Source organism: Prosopis cineraria, unplaced genomic scaffold (assembly GCF_029017545.1).
Source record: "Prosopis cineraria cultivar Desert tree isolate PC_DT_omini unplaced genomic scaffold, ASM2901754v1 PC4, whole genome shotgun sequence".
In the NCBI taxonomy this organism is placed as follows: Eukaryota; Viridiplantae; Streptophyta; class Magnoliopsida; order Fabales; family Fabaceae; genus Prosopis; species Prosopis cineraria.
Window position 1 is genome coordinate 18,738,958 of NW_026555335.1, and position 13,977 is coordinate 18,752,934.

Here is a 13,977-nt window from a genome sequence, read left to right on the forward strand (position 1 = left end):
GAATGCAAGTGCGGGTTAAATTGTGAAGAAATCTACTAGATCAAACCTGCGAGTTTCATGCTTTATGATGCAAAACTTTTTCTTGAGAGCAATAATGGTGGCTTTCCGTATTAATGTTTATTGAGAGTGCAATGATTTTTATAAATTGAGAAGCAAGGTGAATCCTTGTTTTAGGAGGAATTCAATGATGTTTGAAAATAGAAAAGTTTAATAACTTTAAAAGTATGAGGTATAATGATTGTGATTTGAGAGTTTAATGATTTGTTGGGTTTTAAAGTTTCATGAAATGTGTTTGAGAAATGTAATGATTGTGTAATAATGAAATTCAATGAAAATTGTTAATGTGAAGTTTTATGATCGGTGTATATGTGAATTATGGCATAAATGCGCATTGCATGATCTTGAGAGGCGGGAGTTCGCTTAGGAAGCGGAGTAGATGATAAATCCACGTGGTAAGGCCCCATTATGTGATGGATTGCCTAGATTAATTCTATCCTTACTGTCCCACTGGTTCAATGAGGGACTTAAACCTAGCTATCTACCGATTCAATGAGGAAGCTAGTCTAGTGTGAGAAATGAGGGAAATTGTGATCCATAAGTGAGTTGGGTACGCCTTGGCCGGGTAATCCCTTCACAAGTATTTAGGCTAGGGAAGTTAAAGAATATAGACTATCCCATTAAGTTATAGCCCACGGTTTCATGTCAGAGGAATAAGGAGGTGATAAGGGAGGTGTGATCATGCATATAGTGAGTAAAGACACTTGTAATCTATATTGAGTCCATAATGATCGCATTTTGAGTTGAGTATTAATTTTTGCTATTATGCTTGTCAATAAAATTTGCTTGATCAACTTTATATCTATGAAAAGTGCTAAAAGTAATATTTTCCTAATAGTTGTTATTAGGCAAGTTCAACTGTGAATATTAAGTTTTCAAATGTTTCACATAGTCTAGAGTATTAATATTAATTGCCACTTGCATTTAAACTAATTGTTATGTATTAGCATGAGTTAGTTGAATCTTAATTACTGAGTAGTTGTACTCACCTCGTTATCTTTATATTTCAGGAAATAGCTCAAGAAGTATCGATAGAGGAAAACAACCCGAGCCTTAGGATCACAATCCTTTTGTAGTAGGCCTTTTTAATTTGGGTAATTTATGTGTATGACAATTTTGATTGCCAATTAGGATTTCTCTTTTTGTTACTTACTAGCATTAAGAGAAAAGTAAATTGTAATTGGTATTTTGGGCCCTAGTGAAAGAGTTGATTATTATGTGTTATGTTGACAGGGCCAAAATACTAATGCGAATGAGGGTAGTGCATATTATGTGATGATTTAGGAAATGTTTATGAAAATTGTGGTAAACTTCCCCTTTTTATGATTTTGAGTTAACAGGTTGAGTAGGAAAAATTTGATCTGGACATATTTCTTGTGTTTTGGTACTTGGCACGAATTAATTTTGTTGAGTTGAATGTGATCATTTGGTAACAATGGCCATTGGTCCTTAATTTTAGGATAGGACAAAAATTTACGAAAGTTGAGGTAAGGCAGTAAGTTTTGAAAAGGGTGTCCAATTCTTGTTTTAAAAATAATTTGAGCCTGAGACCAATGCCATTAGTTAGAGCCCAGAAAGAGCTTTTTGTAGACTCCTAGTTCACATCATTTAGACGTCGGACAAAGATTTAGGACGCGTCGAAAGTTAGCCCTAAAGCTATCAAATTGATAGCAGAATTCACTGTCAAAATTCGTGTATTTGTGCCACGACACATGGTGTCGATAGCCGTGGCGTGTGTCATAGAGGAGAGTATGCCACGGTGCATGTCCAACAAGCCGCAATGTATGCCTTAAAATTTTTCAAAATTTTTCTTGTTCTAAATTCTTACATAAATATACTCACTTATGAAATGAACACTTGCTTCCGTGTATTTATAAACTTTGATTTGCCTTTTTGTAGAACTTGATTTGACTTTAAGTTTATCATCTTGGGCTTCCCAATTTATTAACCAATAAGAATTATATATTTGATATTTACTATTGTCTTGTTTTCCTTAATTACTTGGGATTCGAGTCTAATTATGGGACTAAAAAGAGGAGGATATTACAGTGGTCATTTAAAATCTATGAGTTTGTGTAATGAACTAACTAGATGTGATATTGTATGTATATAAGTTACCATAGGATTGCATGCATGCTTTAAATGTTTAAAGTTGAAAAATGTTGTAAATGAAGTGAATTTTGTGAATCTTAGCTCATCTGTGAAAATATATGATAAAATGAATTGTATGGGCTAAGATTGAGTGGTGGATGTAGATATATATGTTTAAGCTATAGATTTGTAATGATATTATGGTGAAAAGGCCAAGTGGGCGAAAAAATATGATAAATTGTGACAAATTGAAAAATGTGAAAATTGGTCATTGAATGGTCAAATTTTGCATATGTGTATATATGTAATATATTGTGTCAATCAAGTGTGTTAGGTCCTTTTGGACTTAATTCAAGGCCTTATGTGGTCTAATGAAACAATGTGATTGATTTGAGCAGTTGGGTGCGTTAAATTTTGATAATAAGTGACTTTTTGCACCTAGGTGTCTAAATTTTGATCAAACCGTTAGATCGTGTCCAAATGTCTCATTAGTTAGATTATGAGTTAAGCTTTGTGTAGGAACTAAAATTACTCCGATCGAACATTGTAAGTGAAAATGATGGATGTTGAAAGTTCATCATTTCTGCTATTAAATGATAGTAGCAAATTTAGACTAGCGCATGACACAGTAAAGCTCTGGGCTTGTGGTTCTGTGCCACATGCCGTGACACATTACTCTATTAAGCAATGACATGATAAAGTAAGCTACTATGAAGGAAAGGGAGAGTGTACAAGGGGTCTTGTTTTCAAATCCTGCATCAGAGGTGGAATGCACTGCACCCACACCACTCAAAATGATTAAAGCACTTATGAAATCTATGCCACAAGTAGCACCTATGAAATCTAGGCAATAGAAGGACAATCAAGCCGATGATCCTCCACACCTTAAGTTTAATTATCCGATATATTTTGAGTTGAGTATTATACTTGATATATCATTTTTCTTATATTTCATGGCCTTATTTATGCCTTTTTTGTAGAAAATAAATTGTGCATATAGCCGAATAATGGGATCACTTGGTGACGTTGCTACCAAGAGGATGTTACAACTGCAATCAAAATCAAGGAAGGGTATTAGTCTAGCTATTGATGAATCAAATGAAGAAGATATTGTTAGGCTTGTGTTAGAGGCTGAGTTGTAAAAGCTAAAATGTAAATGTGAGGAGATATAGATAAGGTCAATGGGAGTTGAGGCAAGCAATGTATGTGATAAAGATGACCTTGGTAAAGGGAGTGATTGCATAGGGCTAATGTGAAAAGCAAGGATCTAAGCCAAATTGAAGCTGGTTCTGAAGTGAATCCCATTACTGTTGACTCTAGGGAAACTCATAATGTTGCACATGGGTTGCAATTGGCAGTAATGGAGCCTTCTTGCTTGGAAGAGGACATAATTTTTATTGTACAATGTTCAAATGTTGTTAGACACATGTTGTTATAGATTATTCAATGTATAGATTCTATGTATGTACATCAACACTTTCATATTTGTGATACCAAATGTGGACACAATTAGCCTTCAATGTGACTCTTTAAAAATTCCATGATAATAATGAATAATTTCATGTAAATTCTACTGTCAATGATACTAATTTCTATGTAAAATACCATGGATTACATATAAAAAATATGGAGAAAAACATGCAAGCATGCATGAGGAATAGTTTAGTAGATTACATGTAACCATCACTGATTACATGTAAACCAATATAGGGGAAAATGTGCTAGCATGCTTGAGGAATACTTTACATGTAATCTCTAAGGGATTACATGTAAATCAAATGCACAGAGAGGATGCCCTTATGAGTGGCCCAAAATTACATGACAACCACAATGATTTACATGTAAATCAGTAGGTGGACAAACATGCGAGCATGACTGATAGCCAAATATATATATATAATTTCTATAGGATTACATGTAAATCAAATATACAAAGAGCTTGCCCTTATTAGTGGCCCACAATTACATGGAAATGGTTGCATTTTACATGTAAATCAATAGGTGAAGAAACATGCAAGCACACCTGATGAATAATTTACATGTAATCCTTTACATGTAATCTCTAGTGGATTACATGTAAACTAATCACACAGAGAGCACGCCCTTATTAGTGGCTCAAAGTTACATAAAAACCACAATAATTTACATGAAAATTAGTAGGTGGACAACCTCACGAGCATGACTGACATCTAAATTTACATGTAATCTCTAATGGGTTACATGTAAATCAAACACACAGATTGTACACCATTATGAGTGGCTTAGAATTATATGAAAACATATTTGGATTACATGTAAATGAATCACATAAAGAGGACGCTCCTGTGAGTGCCTAAGAATTACATGAAAACTATATTTGATTACATCTAAATTAATCAAGCCAAAACCCTTACATCCAAAGCCAGAAGGCTTGCATCTAAGCTAGAACCCTTGTAACTAAGCCCAAATTACATGAAAATATCAAAGTTTTACATGTAAATGAATGTTGCCATAACACAACACATAATCTTGCACATAAGCTAGAAGCCTTACATCTTAAGCCAGAACCCTTGCACTCAAACCCATAAGAGTTGCACCTAAGCCAGAACCCTTATACCCAAGCCTAAATTTACATGAAAATGCCTAAGATTTATATGTAAATCAATGTTTCCATAACACAAAACATAACTATGCATGTAAGTCAAAAGCCTTGTACCCCAAGCTAGAACCCTTGCATACCAAGCTAGAATCCTTGCACCTAAAGCTAGAAGGCTTGTACCATAAGAAGAACCCTTGCACCCAAGGCTAGATTTACATGAAAATGCCTAAGACAATATTTTCATAACATAACACATAACCTTACACTCAAGCTAGAACCCTTGTACCTAAGCCAGAATCCACTAAGCAATAACCCGTACACCCAAGCCAAAACCCTTGTACCTAAGCTAGATGGCTTACATCCTAAGCTAGAAGCCTTGCACCTAAGGCCATTTTTACATGAACATGCCTAATACTTGGGATATAAGGCTTCTAGCTTATGGTACAAGCCTTCTGGCTTGGGGTGCAAGTCTTCTGGCTAGAGTGTAAGGGTTCTAGTACAAGGGGTTTGGATTTATTGATTTACATGTAAGCACATGCATTTTCATTTAATTCTTGGGCACACACAAAAGCATCCTCTTTGTGTCATTAGTTTACATGTAATCCAAGGGAAATTACATGTAAATTATTCCTCAAGCATGGTTGAGAGTTTCTTTATCTCTTAATTTTACATGTAAATTGTAGCCATTTTTATGTAATTTTTGAACCACTCATAAGGGCATCCTCTCTATGTGATTGGCTTACATGTAATTCGTTAAGGATTACATGTAAATTATTCCTCAGCCATAATCGTGAGTTTCTTTACTTATTAATTTACATGTAAACTGTAAGTATTTTCATGTAATTTTTGGGTCACTCATAGGGGTATCCTTATGTATGATTGGTTTACATGTAATCCGCTAGGGATTACATGTAAATTATCCCTTCAGCATCCTCCCACATTTTTTCTTATTTTGATTTACATGTAATAAGTAATGGTTTACATGGAATTTAGTGGCAATGACAGGAGGGTGCTCTCTGTGGGTTAGTTTTACATGAAATTCGTTAGTTCTTACATGTATTTATCGCATTGCCAATTGAGGATTTAAGAATTTGGTAGCAAACACAATTAAAATTTCCATGAAAAACACATACATGTCTAGGGAAAATATGAATAACACAAATTTTAAAGAAATAATCTTAATCCCATCATAGTAACTCTATCAATCACCATGTATAAACTAAATGATACAAAAAAACCATAAGGCACCCCAGATCAAAAATTATATCATAAGGGTAAGAACAACATTACGACTATGTTAACTTACATACTACCTATACAAAAGCCAATTAAGGGGAATGGCCATAAGTACACTTCATAATACAACAAAAGATCTATCAAAAGTTACTATATACTAAAGGTGCAAGTGAATAGGTATACATGTCAAAGGTAAGGTCAACTTGAATTTTAGTTCTTGCATCTTTGCTTGGTATGCCCTTCTTCATGGCACCTTGAACACCTATATGTCAATATATGCATGAATTAAGACTCCTATCTCTTGGTATAGGGTCTCCTTACACTGCAACACATGCTTGACAGTAATAAGAATGCATTAGTCTGATAATCATTGTAATCCAAGTTGTCTAACCTTGGCATGTCATGCATGTTGAGTAGTCATAATTCTATGATATATCTTCTCTTAAGTTGTCTTCAAATAATGTTCATCAATAAAGGCGTATAGACTATAATTTAACTTTTTGATGCATGTGCATGCATGTAGGCAATGTAAGCCAATCATTTCCTATGGCTTACAAAGCACATTCGCTTAACAGAAGATTGACAACAACATGGACATTTCCAAATATTACATCAAACTCATGTTTAGAGTACTGCATAACATGCACTAACTTAAATTTGGCTATACTTGCCTTCAACTTAGATTTGGTGTTTGGTCCCATTCTATTAGACCACATTTTTACTACCTTATGCAAACAAATAACTTACTGGCTAGCTTCTCTTAATGTTCCTTTATCAGTGTAAATACTTGGTGTTTTCTCTTAGACATAAGCCATGCATTATATGACTTGACCAAATTTTTCATTATATTATCCCATCTCTTGTAGAGGGGAATTGTGACATTGCCACCTTTTAGTGTCTTTTTATTCTTCAACCCACAGTACTAAAAGAGGACTATAAACTTGCATGTTTTCTACTTCTTGAAACCAAGATAAGGAATGGGTATAGGTGCACTTTAAGGTACTCATGAGAACTCTTGTGATAAAATTATTGATGAAATCCAACAATTGTTTGTGACAATACTTGTAATCTTTTTGATTCTAACCTACACCAAAATCAATAGTCATGTAAGTGTCATTTTGTTCAAAACAAGAAACACCTTCTAATAATTATTGTAGTAAACCCTTGTCAAATTGCCATTAAATGTGATTGTTCTCCATATCTAAAGTCACATGCTTCTTATAGGATGTATAAGTGTACACATTTCTAATTATACTTTACTACTTGCCTCACAGCTTCATGACCTTCTAAATATAGTAGAATCTACTTTTCCAAGTCTGAGTACAGATTTGATGATAAATCCTTCCAATTCAATACTTAGGCCTAAAGATATGATTCCCCTTAATTAAGAAATTTTGGTTCCTTCTCTCACCATTCATTCACGTGCTATTCCACCATCATATAAAAATCCCTCTAAAGTTGTCACAATATTCTCACCCATATGGAAGAAGAATATATCTCACTTTCCTACATACTAAACATTTTACTCTGCAAGTTATTTAAAAAACAAGAACCACAAGAGAAATACATTGTCATGTGCTTTTAATGTTTGGTGTGAGTGTTATGGGTCATGTATGGCAGTGAACCAAATATTGCATCACAACACAATCATACCATCCCAAAATTATTCTCTATTAATGCCTCTATATTTTATATTGTAAGTATTGCTTCTAATTTTTAAAGTCTCAAACTTTAAAGGAAGCCCTATTTGTAAGTCAAAGATAGTACCTTAAGAATTATTGAAGCTACATGGAAGTTAGAAGATGGACAAAGAGTAAGCTAAACTATATTTGCATTGAAAAGAGCTCCCCTACTTTCAAACACATGAATAGAGCATCCATTAATGGTGTCTAAACAAGGCTGAACCAAGCAATAGCTCCAAAATGGAACATATTTCTGCATCATTAGAGTAAAAAAGCAATACTTGATCGTCGATGGCTTCATCCACTATGCTTAGGCACACGCAAGACATTAGTGCTACAACGTTCAAAAACCTTGACAGCCTCTTCCTTAATTTATTGTTTTTTTATGTTTTAGGGGCATTTTGGTTAGTACAATACAAAGTAAAATGAATGAAAAATCAAGCTTGGTCCTTGAAGAGAATTTGGTCCATGGGACTAATTTCCTTTTCAACTTAGTCTTTTTGACCAATTTTTCTAAAAATGTTTTCCCTTTTGAATATTATATTTAGTGCTCATATTTAATAAAAAAGATGAGAACTTAAAATATAGAAGATGAATATTTAAAAAATTAACCTAGACAAAAAATTTAATAGTAGTGATCTTTAACTTTTTATTTTTATTTTTTTAGTACTCATCTTCCATATTTTAATAGTAGTGATCTTTAAAAGTTTGAATATTCAGCTTTTTTTTTTCAATAGTCACCTTTGATATTTTCAAAGAAAGATGACAATAAAATTCCCTCCAATTATATAAATGATAATCTGATCTCTCAAAATGTCATAATACCATTAAAGTTCCAAGAAACTTTTGTATCAATAAATTTTGAATTGAAAAGACTATTTTACCTATTAATAAGTTGTGATTTCTTATTCAATTCTTATGATTCTTTAAATCGAAGTTGTGATTCATTAATTAAAAGTTATTGGGCATGTTATTTTGAGAACTTTTTTTTAATTATAGAAATTATATTTAATAAGTTGTGATTTCTTATTTAACTTGTACAACCTATAGAACAAAAGTTGTTATTCTTAAAGTAAAATTTATAATTGGGGCTTATTATTTTGAGAACTTGTTTTTTAATAGCAAAAATTACATTTGATAAGTTGTGATTTCTTGTTCAACTCTTACGATTTATAAAAGAAAATTAATTATTCTTTAAACATAAGTTATGATCGAGACTTGTTATTTTTAACAAGGGTAAAAATAATTTTTTCACTTTAAAATTTATTGATATAGAAGTTTATAGGAACTTCAGAGAAATTATAACATTTTGATGGACCAGATTATCATTTATATAATTTGAGAGGATTTTATTATCATTTTTTCTATTTTCAATATTCATCTTTCATACCTTCAATATTGTAAAAAAATATTAAAAAAATATTTTTGAAACCAAAAATACGAAAAATGGGTGTTGAAAACATCTAAATGAATACTAAAAACTAAAAATATAAAAGATGAGTACTTAAAAAACAGAAGATAATATTGAAAAACAATTAACTTAGAACAAATTTAAGGGCTAAAGTTCATTTTTTTTCCTCTATACTTTTTTCAAGAAGTGTTGTGCACCTTGTGTCCATAAGTGGGGAATTTCTTCTTAAACTATTTTTTTAGGAGCAAAATATTACTTATGTGTTGATTGATTTACTTTGTCATTTTTTGTTAATGTGGCATGTGTGTAGGACCTACAAGCAGTGGCAGGTAAGACTCTGACCCCTTGTTGATCATTTTTTTTGTGTTAAATTGCTATTAAACTCTTTTTCCAAGAGTGATAGGCATCCTAAAATCTTATTAAAAAATTTAATAAATATTCTTAAAATATTTTAAGATTTAATAATTTAAATATTATTATATACAAATATTCATAAAAAATTATGAATTAGTTTTAAACATTAATAGCTCAAACTAGTATTTTAGAACTTTTTAAATGTCTTGTAAATTGCGTGTGAAGATTTGTAAATACTAATAATAATATTTATAAGTAAATTACAGAAAATGACCTTATAAAAAAAATTGAACACTTAACTTTTCGGTTCTTTATTGTAATTTGTTTTGTATTTTTTATAGGTTTAGTCCATTAAAAACTTTCATTCTTGTCATCAGTGAACCAAAGTAGACCATGCTTGTATGTGTCATTAACTTTATTTATTTATTTATTTATTTTGCTTATTTGGCATCCATATAAGTGCGGCCTGACAACTAATTAAAAAAAATTAAAATGAAAAATGACAAATCGAATCTGGAAAAAAAAAAAAAAATTAAAGCTGATACTGACTGAACGAAGAAGAAGCAAAAAAGAAAAGAACCACGGACCACGGCTCAAATGGAGAACCAACAACGACAGTGACAGAGTGAGAGGGAGAGATTGTGAATTGCTTGCTTCGGCGACACCGACGAGATCAGATCAGGAAGAGATCGTGTTATTCCACTGACCCAAAAGCCCTAACTATAATATTTTATCATAAATTAAAGCAAAATATAATGTGCAAGTTTTTATAGATTTTTCTCAATTTTAATCCAAGTCCCTACAATTTATTTTGTTTTAACTATGCCCTTAAAGTTTGATCCGCTGGATTTGCTAATCAGTCTAGCTAAAAATTATAAATCCTTGAATCTTTTAAAAATGAAATTAAATGTTTTCATATTATCTTGGGAAGGGCAACAATGTCATTTGCTGCCCAGCCCTACTTTTATTCTTTGTGCCATTGTATTTTTTTTTTTTTTAAATGAGCTCTGCTAATATAACAGAACTATTATACCGGAAAAGTTAACTGAAATTAAATGCCATGTTCTTCAAAAAAAAAAAAAAAAAACAAAAACAAAACAAACAAAACAAAACAAAAACCAAAAACCGTTTTTTGTCCAATCATTACCTTATTTTTTGATTATCCTATTTTATCCAACCAAAACATTGAATTAATATCAATTAAGTTTTCAATAATTTTATTTTTAAAAATAATTTGAAAATACCAATTAAATTATCATAAATTCAAAAACTTTAATTGCAAATAAGTATTTAAATATTAAATATAATTTTTTAGATCATAATAGAAATTTATGTTTGTAACCATTTGAATTGATATTTATAATTCATTTTCTAGAAAACTTTATAAAGGACCTAAATGCCATTATCCCTATTTTTTAAGTATATGTTTGGTTTTCCATTAATTAACAATTACTCTCTCCATCTCTATATATAAGATATTTTTAATGGAATCATGCAAACTGATAAAAGTTGGTTATGTAATTTAAAACAGATCAACATTTTAATTTTGCCCCTACTTATTGTAAATAAGAAATGAATCTTTTTTTCAAAGTAAATTAATGAGAGTAATTATCTTTTTCTTTTTTTAATTTAATAAGGGTATAATGGTTCATTCATTAAAAAATATACCAACAATTTCTTATGTTCAGGAACAAAAAAAAAGTTTTAGAATTTTTTTATACATAGGGACAGAGGGAGTAATTTGTTAAAAGTTTAATTAAAAAAATTAATTGCTATAATGTAATTTATGTTTATATATATATATATATATATTAGAATTAATTCATATCACTTTCAAATTGAAAGATTTAGATCTTACATTTGAAAAGTTGGCTTGCAAACTGGCTCTACTTTTAGGTTGGAAGTAGGGGACATTCCTCGTGTCTCGTCCTAAAACAAAAATCGAGATTAAATTTTAGTCTTGTGTCCCCTCTGTCTCGAAACTCGTCCCATCCTGTTAAGAGTCGGGAGGGAATCTAGACAAGATTGGGATGTCCTGTCATCTTGATAAATCAGATAATATTAAAGAAAGATTTAGATAATAATGTTCACTAAAATTTTAAATCATATAATTTATTAAGTTTAAAATTAAAAGAACATAAATACATAAATTACAATAATTTAAAGTCAATTATTAAATTACATTAATCACAATTACATATTATAATAACAAATACAAGTGATCTTTAGACTATAAGAGTAGCAACAACAAGTAAGTCAAACACAATATTAAATCGTTGTTCTTCTACTTTAATAGAAATGTACTAAGCTAATTACTCTTTTGAAAATAAAGAAAGAAATAAAATATAAATAAAATTTATTAAATAGATAGATATAAGAATAAATTATATTAATATAATTAATATATTATAAAGAAAGATATCATTATGTTTACTCCATATCATTAACGCTATAAATATAAAAAAACTTTAGTTTTAAATAAGAATTGCAAGTATTAAAATTATAATGGATATAATTAATAGAATTATAAATTATATTAATATAATTAATATATTTAAAATAAAAAATAATATATATATATATATATATTCGAGACGAGATGGGACGTCTCGATGGTAATCCTATGTCCGGTCTCATTCTAACCTTTTTTTTTATCCTGTCCTGTAAAGTTCCATTTCAATTATTTTTGAATTGGGATAAATCTGTCTCGATATAATTGAGATGGATCTAAGTTGAATATTTTTAGTTGAAAGTTGCCATAAAGTAGCCCATGAGGCTAAAGCCAGACGTACGTGCAATAAAATAAATAGAACGATGAAACATCAACAACTTGTATTAAGAGCGCAAAGCCGTACTTTCGTGTAGAAAACACGGAATCCACGTTTTCATTAATAATTTCTATCAATCACACAAACTCATTGAACTTTGGGTAGCCCCTCGCCCCAACTTACATTGAAAAGTGGTTAGCAGTTAATTGATTATGGTCCGATGTGGGTGTTTGGGTATTTTTTTACCCAAACCATGATTTTATCCAAAATAATTGATTATGTTTTGTATCCAAACAGGCTGTATATAGACTTTGAAGCTCTCGGGGATGGAATTTTCTGTGCGGATTTTAGACGCTTGGAAGTATCTCAAACTCAGGCCACTGCATTCCTTGTTTTAAACCCCAAGCTTTTGTGAAGTTTCTGGAAAAGATCGTTTGAGAGAAGGTGGAGATCTGGCTTTTTCCTCTTCTTGATCGTCAATAAATTAGGCGAGAGTGGATCTGCAAGACGTGTTCAACCGAACCAATTTTTTTTTTTTTTTTTCACTTGCTATCATTCAAATCTAATCTAGAAAGTCCAAATTTATAACCTTATACTATTTTTTTTAAAAATTATTTTAATGGATATAGAATATAAAATAAAGACAATTTTTTAATAGTTAGTTTTTCAAAAAATAATTTTTCATTTAAAAAACAATTGTTGAAAAATTATAAATCTAAACCATAAAAAATAAATTTAAATGATTCAAAGCACTGAGTTCTCAGTATTCATTTGTATAATGAGCATTAAAACCAGTTTCTTATTCAATGGCTTAAACTTTGATTTTATTTGCTCCATGGTTTTAAGATCTAACTTTTAAGATAGTTGCACATAATTCTTTTCATTTTTTAAATTTTAAAAATTAGCAACTTTTTATTCTTTATCACAGGCTCATCTACTGTTACTTTTTAATTAATAATAACTTTATAAAAATTTATCCATATTTTTTTCATTACCAGTGGTGCATATTTGTCTCGTTTTAAATGATAAAATTTTATTGATATGATTCTTCCTTAAGTTGGATTAAAAATAATTAAAATATTTTTTCCATATTAGGTGCCATGTATTTTTCATTAATCTGAGATGACAAACAATGTTAATAAGATAACAGAATTATTAATGGTAGAGGACTATGAAAATAAAAATAAAATGGTAGGGAGGTTAATTTTAAATATTTAAAAGTGAGGAGAGTTCTATGTAACTACATTAAAATTCAATGAAGTTTTGTAATTTTTTGCCTAAATTTTATTGTATAGAAATAGTTATTTTATAGATAACAAAGTTATCATTGTTAATAGGAATTAACATTTTCTCTTCTTTTTTATTTTTTCTTGCTCCACCAAACATAACAAAATAAAATCACATTTACCTACTTTTCTCTCCTCTATATTCTCTTCCATTATTTTTTCTCCAGCTAATTTTCTATTATCTGCCAATGAATGCTGAACTGTCATGATATAATGTAACTAAAATATCAGCAACCTCATCAATTGACGGCATTAACGGCTTGAGAGCACGATGTGCACATTCTCAATCGTTCTCTAATTATTGGCGATATAATTGGTCTCCATAGTCTGTTAGCCTTAGCCCTTAGCCAGCTTGTTTGATTTACTTTCATTGTCTATATATAAAAAATGATTTAAAAGTTAAAAATATCTAAAAACTTTTTTATCATGAGTGTCTGATGTCCTGAAGTCGACAATAATGTTTGTATACTCATAAACTCTTTTTAACGAGAACATCATTCCCCATCCTGTTAAA